The sequence below is a fragment of the Stegodyphus dumicola genome, chromosome 5 (assembly GCF_044657685.1).
Source record: "Stegodyphus dumicola isolate Sdum_Otavi_A_Nest chromosome 5, ASM4465768v1".
Classification (NCBI taxonomy): domain Eukaryota; kingdom Metazoa; phylum Arthropoda; class Arachnida; order Araneae; family Eresidae; genus Stegodyphus; species Stegodyphus dumicola.
This window is the reverse complement of record NC_140772.1, coordinates 203581557-203589292: the sequence shown is the minus strand read 5'-3', so window position 1 is coordinate 203589292 and position 7736 is coordinate 203581557. Positions and strand designations below refer to the sequence as shown.

At 34.3% G+C, this 7736-nt stretch overlaps 1 protein-coding gene across 1 annotated transcript in view; it reads left to right on the top strand.

The window, feature by feature from the left end:
- Positions 1–2827: 2827 nt before the first annotated feature.
- LOC146997391 (uncharacterized) overlaps positions 2828–7736 on the top strand; it is a 278511-nt gene continuing 273602 nt past the window's right edge. Inside the window, exon 1 of the transcript XR_015041389.1 lies at positions 2828–3080. The gene's annotated coding sequence lies outside the window, so the exon portion shown is untranslated. The remainder of the gene's footprint in view (positions 3081–7736) is intronic.

Here is a 7736-nt window from a genome sequence, read left to right as displayed (position 1 = left end):
TGTTGTCGAACCGCTTCACAGCAAACTATGGTAGATGTATTGACTTCAGCGTCCACCAATTCTGGAATAGGTAAGCCCTCAGGCCCCTGTAAGGCCAAAGTTTGCAAAGTTGTCAGAGATTGTAACAGATGCTCTCGAAGATCCGAAGATAAGAGGATTCTGCCACCTCTGCTGGTGGTAGCTACTTTGCGTATATCAGCACAGAGTAGTGTAATTTTATCCGCATAAGGTAAGTCAGAGTCTAACAAATCGGGTGCGCTAGTAGCCCCCTGTGCTGTTTCTCTGGCAGTTGTTAAAACAGATTTACGGGACATTATAAAGTATTAAAGAGCAATAGTAAAACATAGACTAAAAGTGCAATGTCCAAAAGTCACTAAGAACGATCAGATTAAAATGTATATGTGACACGTGATAACAGAGAATAATACAAGCAAAATTCCTGTATAACTAATCAATATACACAAAGTAATGTTTAGACAGCAGAATGACTAAAATTTTAACTGACTCAAATACATATCGAGGTATATTATCAGCAGTTATAATAGCAAGACACTAAATATAGGCAGAGATTATAGATTTCAATCTTCACAATATGAAACAACTAAGTCCAGTAAAATTAATTAAATTACATAAAAAAAAAAAGTGAAACAATGCTTAAGGAATATTATAAGACAGTTGAGAGATCAAGAAATATACTTAAAACACTATTTTAATCAATACAAATGTCAAAAAACGAAAACCGAACACTTGTCGAGTGAGATTCGACAATAGTCTAATGACGAGAACTGGATCTCGACAAAAAGTTCAACTTCTCGACAATGTTAAAAATTTCGCGAAAAACAACTGCCAAAAGGACAAACCCTTTGGAGCAAATACATATGAAAATACAGTTAAGCCTATTTAAATACAGGGTGAAATTTAGCATAAGTGCATAAAAACATAGCTATTATATACTAACTCGTTAAAAATCAATACAAGATTATATTAAGTAATACAAAAAGATAGAACTTAAAATTTAACACATTTTGAACAAAACCCGGTGTGAAAATCACTAAAATTTGAAGAGTTATGGATTTTTGAAAACAATTGTCTAGTCTCTGGACTTAGAAAATTTCAAGCAAAAAGTTAAGCCTACCTCGGTGCCACGTGTTTGGCCGGCGGGAACCTTCCGTAGGGAAGGCGGCGAGGTAAGTGAACAGAAGTCCGCTGAAATTGCAGCAGCCTATAATCCTTTGTTATTGCACTAAAACACTTATATCTCCGTAAAAAATGGTCACACACACATAAACAAAGTATCCACGCATGTAGCAGATATTCATACACACTTTAAAACCAACGGCGCACTTTCGGCGGCAGAATTTCCAATAGAAAATCTTGAAAAAACAGGAGCGAAACGACACACGTCCGTTCTCTCAAACATATCCGGTTCTCCTTTTGTACAAATGATGATAGTCATTAACAGGCGATACAGTAGTTCAGCTAGTGGTAAATAAGTAAGGCATCCGTCTTTTTCAGATAACCTTTGTGCGCTTTGGCGCTCCAAGTTTGCATGCTCTTTCAGTACAATTAAAACTAACTTTAAAACTGACTTATTAAAACTCAAACTTAATGTAAGCTGCTAGAAATAGTGCTATAAAAATTCAGGATATTTGAGCAATCTGCATTGGTACAACGATGTCACGGTAAACTGCGTAACTTATATTAAAAACACTGTTAACTTGCATTTAATAATAGAGTATAATTTAGTAACGTCAACAACAATGCTTTCTGTTAATGAAGATTAAAGCAAGATAGTTACAAGTACAAACATCCTCCACGAAGGCATACTTAAGGCAATATTAATGAAATGTTAACATTGTAAACGAGGTTATCAACTCAAATATCCTGAGAGATTAGAAATTCCATCTAATGTCACAGAAGTAAATCAGATACTCAGGTAATATTCCCTCTAAAAGTACGGTTATTCAACTCTTTACATAAACAGGACCAAAAGGATCTTGTTGGTTGGAACTTCAGTATTCAATTTGATTGAAGTTCCACCTACTTCTCTTTATTTAAATCAAGCTGATTTCCTCGTTTTCCGAAAATTCAGGCCCGAATAGCAGCCGAGTGGCTAAGACCACTGAATATTGCGGGTTCGACCCAGGCAAACATATTAACTGCATTTTGGGTTTCGTGGTTTTTCTGCATGTAACTTGCATACGAGTCAGTTTTTTTAGATAGTTTTCAACGAAGGCATCTTTCGACTTATGCAGAAAGCCTTCATGAGCATCGCCATATTCAAACAACCTAACTTAACCTAAAAGTCAAAGTTTTTAAGTTTAGTGCAGGCTTCCCACGAAGTGGCAACGCCATGAGGCCCTATATGAAACCTTGGACAGGAAGGCACAGACGATTGCGTGTGTTTTAAGAAAAGCAACGGAAGAAACTTCCTGAGATTGGCAGTAATTATGCTGAAATGTATTGAAAAATTAAATTTAGAGTAAAACATTTTCAATTAGGTTTCTGAATTATTTTTTCGATATTCAGCAGATCATATATATATATGAAATGACATGATTAATTAATAGCTACTTTCTAAAGGAAAAAAAATGCACAATATTTTTGCGGGTATGTCCATTATAGCAAATGGAAAAGAATAAAGCTGATAACAAAATTACGAATTTATAATATTAAGCATAATTGCCACAGCATTTAAGGTTGGATTTCGTCTAGTGATAAAATCATCTATTATCGAAGTACATCTTTTATATCTATTATGTTCTAGATTACACATTTTGCGTTTCGTTTCCTCTTGTCACATTCTTGCCACTAGGTGGCGGGCATCTCTTCCTTTACTTTTGCTGTAATTAAGTTCCGAGAAGCAGTCGAGATTGGAACCGCTCGGAGGAGCGTAAAGACTCAGAGTTAAAAATGTACTGTCTTAAAATAATTATCACTTACCTTGTAAATAGTGTATATTAGCGTTTTCTTTGAATAAATAATTAAAAGACAAGATGGCCTGCTAATTGTAATAGAAACTCTTACTGGAAAACGTGATTATTAGAAGCCTGGCGTCGAGAACACTGAAGATGCAGCAGGTAAGGAATTTTACATTAATTTTATTGTAAATAGAAGAACCTGATGCAACACCTCTCTTGCATTATCATCTATTGCGCCAAAAGAAAGAACATTTTAATTTAAGTAAACAACAGTTTCCCGTTTTCTTTATGTTTACAGTAATACTCTTAATAGAATTATGCTGTTTCAACTGCATTCGGCTGCATCAATAGACCTATAAGAAAATCCCATTTTCAATTAGTGCTGGATGAAAGATCACAAGGTCTTTACAGTTCCTATAGAGGTTGTCAAGTAACAAAGGCAATTTTGGCAAGCGAAAACACTAGCACAGAAAGTATAGCTGTATAGAATTTAATAAGGCTAAAATACTATCTAAACAAACTGTGATTTTAGACATTTCTGTGGACGGAAAATTTCGAAACAAAACGTAGGAAGTGCAAATAAAGTTAATAATGCATTTAAACTAATATCTTTTACTAAAGGGTGTCTTTAATTGTCCCGTTTCCAAATTAATTTGTAGTTACTGACATTATTGTTGAATGAAAAATGCGAAAGCATGTCAATACCACAGCATTCGCAAAGATTTGTGTTTAATATAATTGGATCCCAAAGCAAACAGGAAGAAAGTACATGCTAGAGAAGACAGAGCACATTAATTACCTTTCTGGTTGAATAAATACAAAGCATTCATGTAAGGCAAATATTTCCATTCCTCCCTTTTTTCTCCCCCCCCCCCCGAGAAGAAAGAAAGGAACATCTTTAATTACAGTAGTATTGTTAGAGGATAGAAAAAGCCAGCATCAAAGATATTATAAAGAGAAAGGTGAAAATCGAAACAAATGAGAAAAAATTGAAAGAAAATGAGTTCTGAATATTAGGAGTTATAAAAACCAAAAACTCATAATAAAAACAATTTAAGCAATTTTCAGTTTCAATTTAAGAAAAATTTCCGCTTGCAGCATTAATTTTAAGTGGTTCTGTTAATGATAATCAAACTTACTGTATTCTATTTTAAGAAGTATATAGACAGCCTTTTATGATTTGGCCTATTTGATTATGGCAAAGCACTCAAGCACTACCTAAGAGGAGGGATGCCTTCGGAGACTAATTGCCAGGGAAATGGCTCGCATCCTGTTGGTCATGAGGAAAACTACATAAACATCAATGCAACCAACCATTAGCATGGAATCGAACTACCAGTGTTCTGAAACTTTACTTGCTCGGTCGTTGGTGGGACCATCCTTTCATGGAAAATACCGATTTGTTTATATCTTAATGAAATGTCAAAGCTCTCTATATCTCTGCAACACAGTCCGTCATTAATCTTGTTTAAGTTCAAATCATGAACCTATCAACCCCTTGCTGCCAGACGGAAAGAGATAAACAATTGAAAATATTAAAATGATGTTTCTAGACGTCTTTGAGTGTTAATTACTATGTCAGAGGTGGCCTCAAGACAACTCTGAAAATCATTTGTTATCGACTTGATTGTTCTTAACTAGAGACATCGTTCGTGATCTAAGACATTTATTACACAGATAATTTGTTGGTGAAAGATTTGTTCGTGATCCGAGGTTTCACTGTACTTTTAATTATTTAACTATAGGTATTTCTTACTAACATTTTTTATTAGTTCCTGTCAGTATCGCTCTTGTATAACATTTTTTCTAATTTTATGACTTTGAAATCTAACCTGATACAGGTGACGAGCCATTTAATTGTGGTTGGAATAAATTATATTAGTAAAAGTTTAGGCCAGATCTTACAAAGACAACAGAGATATGCTTTTAATAGTATAAGAAGAATAATATTTACTAAAAATGTTGTAATATTTAGAAAAGGATGTTGTTTTTAATGTTGTAATTAAAAAAATAATTACAGCATTTACTGTCTTCTTGAATAAGGTCGTGGACTTTAATTTTCAATATGTAAAATATCCATCAATGACAAGAGGTAAAATGTTTGAACTCTTATATTCGACTAAAGTTCAATTCCCAAAAAACAGGAAATTACGGTCTACATGAGGGATTTTGTGACTTTCTTCGTGTGTAATGTAAATATGAGCCAGCTTCTCTCAAAACGTCCATCACAAAGGCACTCTTTCCCTTGGCAAATATACGTCGTATGCTTTACCGTAATACTGTAGTCCAAATAAACCGATCAAATCCAATGTGTATACAAAATAAGTATTTTAAAATTTAAACGTTTTAGGTATGCAGTTGAAATTTATATAATATTCGATTATATTAATTCTAAAAAGATTCTTTTGAACAAATAAAGTCTTCGTGTTTATTCAGAATTATTTTTTTTATGTACTGCAGAAGTTCCATTGCACTTTTATCTTGATTCCTTATAAAAAACTTTCGGAATGAAAAAGCCCACCAGTGGCAGAGTGGACATAATCGCTGTACGCTGGTAGTTCAGTCTCGGTTCGAGTACCGGCCAATGGGCTGGCCGCGAGTGTTATTTTGTAATTTTCCTCATGTGTGACGTGAATATGATGTAAAGCTTCCTCTACAAATGCATTATTCCCTTTAGGGAGATAGCTCTCATATGCTTTGCCTTAATCAACTAAATAAACAAACTCAGAAACATAAGCTGTATAACGTTCCTCGCCAGATGGTTGAGATTATTTAAATCTTTCATTTTCCCTAATTACATTTCATACAATTTTCAGATAGAGAATCTTCCTATGCATATTTCAAGAGCAAAAACTATTTAAAAGATTAACAAAAATATATTCTGCTAATCTATGAAAATATTAGTAGAATACAGAGGTCTGGATGCACTCATAAAAAATAATTTTTTAATGTGTAGTATTTTACATACATACTTTATTTTCATACGTAATAACAAAATTATACTTTAATCGTACAATCCGTATACTAAAAGATCGGGTACGCAAGTGGCATTTACATATAATCTTCACTTCACATGCGAACATTCACATCTTCCTACTGTAATAAGAAGATATTCAAACCAAAATGACCGTAAATCTTAAAAGGTCATTAAACTGTCGTTAGTGTAATAACAAGTCATTCGAAACTAATCAAGACTATGAACATAAATGGGAAGCATGAACTTTAAGACCTCGTTAGCGTGATTATACTGTTATTCAAAATTATTCAGTAGTAAGATTATGAAAAGAAAAACTTGATTAATCCAAACTTTTGCGTAAATAACTTAATGAAATAACTTTTATTTTCTACTATTCTCAGCGCTATTCATTTTTACAAATGCTTTAAATATATTAACACACAGTAACTGTGTTTTGCAAATTTTAATTTATCTCATTTTAATTGACTATTTGAAATCTGTGCAAATACGCGATTTTAAAGATGCAAATTAAAATTTAATTGAGTGCTTTGTAAAAATTCTGCTTATGTGATGGTAATGGTTTCGAGGAAGGCAGGAGAGGGAACATGTTGTTTATTTGAGTTTTACAGCTGCTATTCTGGAAAAGGATTACTGAAAGAAACACTTGAGAAATAGACTTTTAAACTTGATTTTGAGTGATAACTTATACTTCTGTTTTTATGACGCCAACTAGAGAACATATGCACGGTCAGCCGCAGTTACATAGAAGTGTAGTACTACCGACGTCAAAATATGAGAAAACACCTGAACAGCGAACGGCTTTCCGGATCATAGCCGTGATCGTTTTCGTGGTCGATGAGGTTAGGACTGCGAGACAATTTCTCTTCGAAAGTCCTCCGTGAAGGCATTTTTCCCTTAGGCAGATCCCTCGAGGGATTTTTCATAATCAAATAAACCGAACCGGATCTCAGCAAGAAGAGTTTTCGAAAAACTATCAGCTTAACCTTATTCGGAGATGTCTGCAGCTACAATTTCGACCATAATCTACAAGCTAGCTGTTTTGTGAGACTCTGTCTGATTGATTAAATTTCATAGAATGACAGTACGCTCGTGTAATATGAGCGCTCATGTAATGTCCGCATACCAATTTTATAGATAAAATTTATGCAAAAAAAACTCAAACAGTGTCCGAACTCCAAAAACTAAAGAATTTCTTACTTTAAAATATATTCTTTTTAACATCGCCTTTTACCCTTTAGTCATAAACATATTTAAAGGAAGAATATGCATTTATTTTGTCTTTGGTTGGCGCGAAGATGGAAAGCAGAGACTTTCCTTGCATTCTGGTGCAGCTGTTCAGTCATAACATCGGCGCCAGCAATCCAGTCGGCAGACGCGATTATAAATGAAGGCAGTCCAAATAGGTTTTCACCACACTGGCTTCCAGGAAATACTATTTTGTAATGAAATTACTTTCCTTTCCTTCCACCTTGGAGCATTCGCATATTTCAAACTTTCTCTTTTCATTCATAGTATCATTTGGAATTCGTGGTAGTTAGCAAGTAGCGTGCTTGAAATGGAAAAATACAGCAGCTATACAGTGGCTTTTAAACTGAAGGTCGTAGAATTCGCGCAGAAAAATGGAAAAAGAGCAACAGCAAGAGTATATAAGGTTGACGAAAGGTGTGTGAGCTATTGGATCAAACAGCGTGATCAACTGGCAAAGAACAAATCAAGACGTGCGTTTCGTGGTTCTAAATGTAAGTTTCCGGACTTAGAAAAAATGCAGTTGCGTATTTCGTGATATGCGTGCTGAACAGTTACGCAGTAACACGGGAAATGTGCCAACTAAGAGCGCT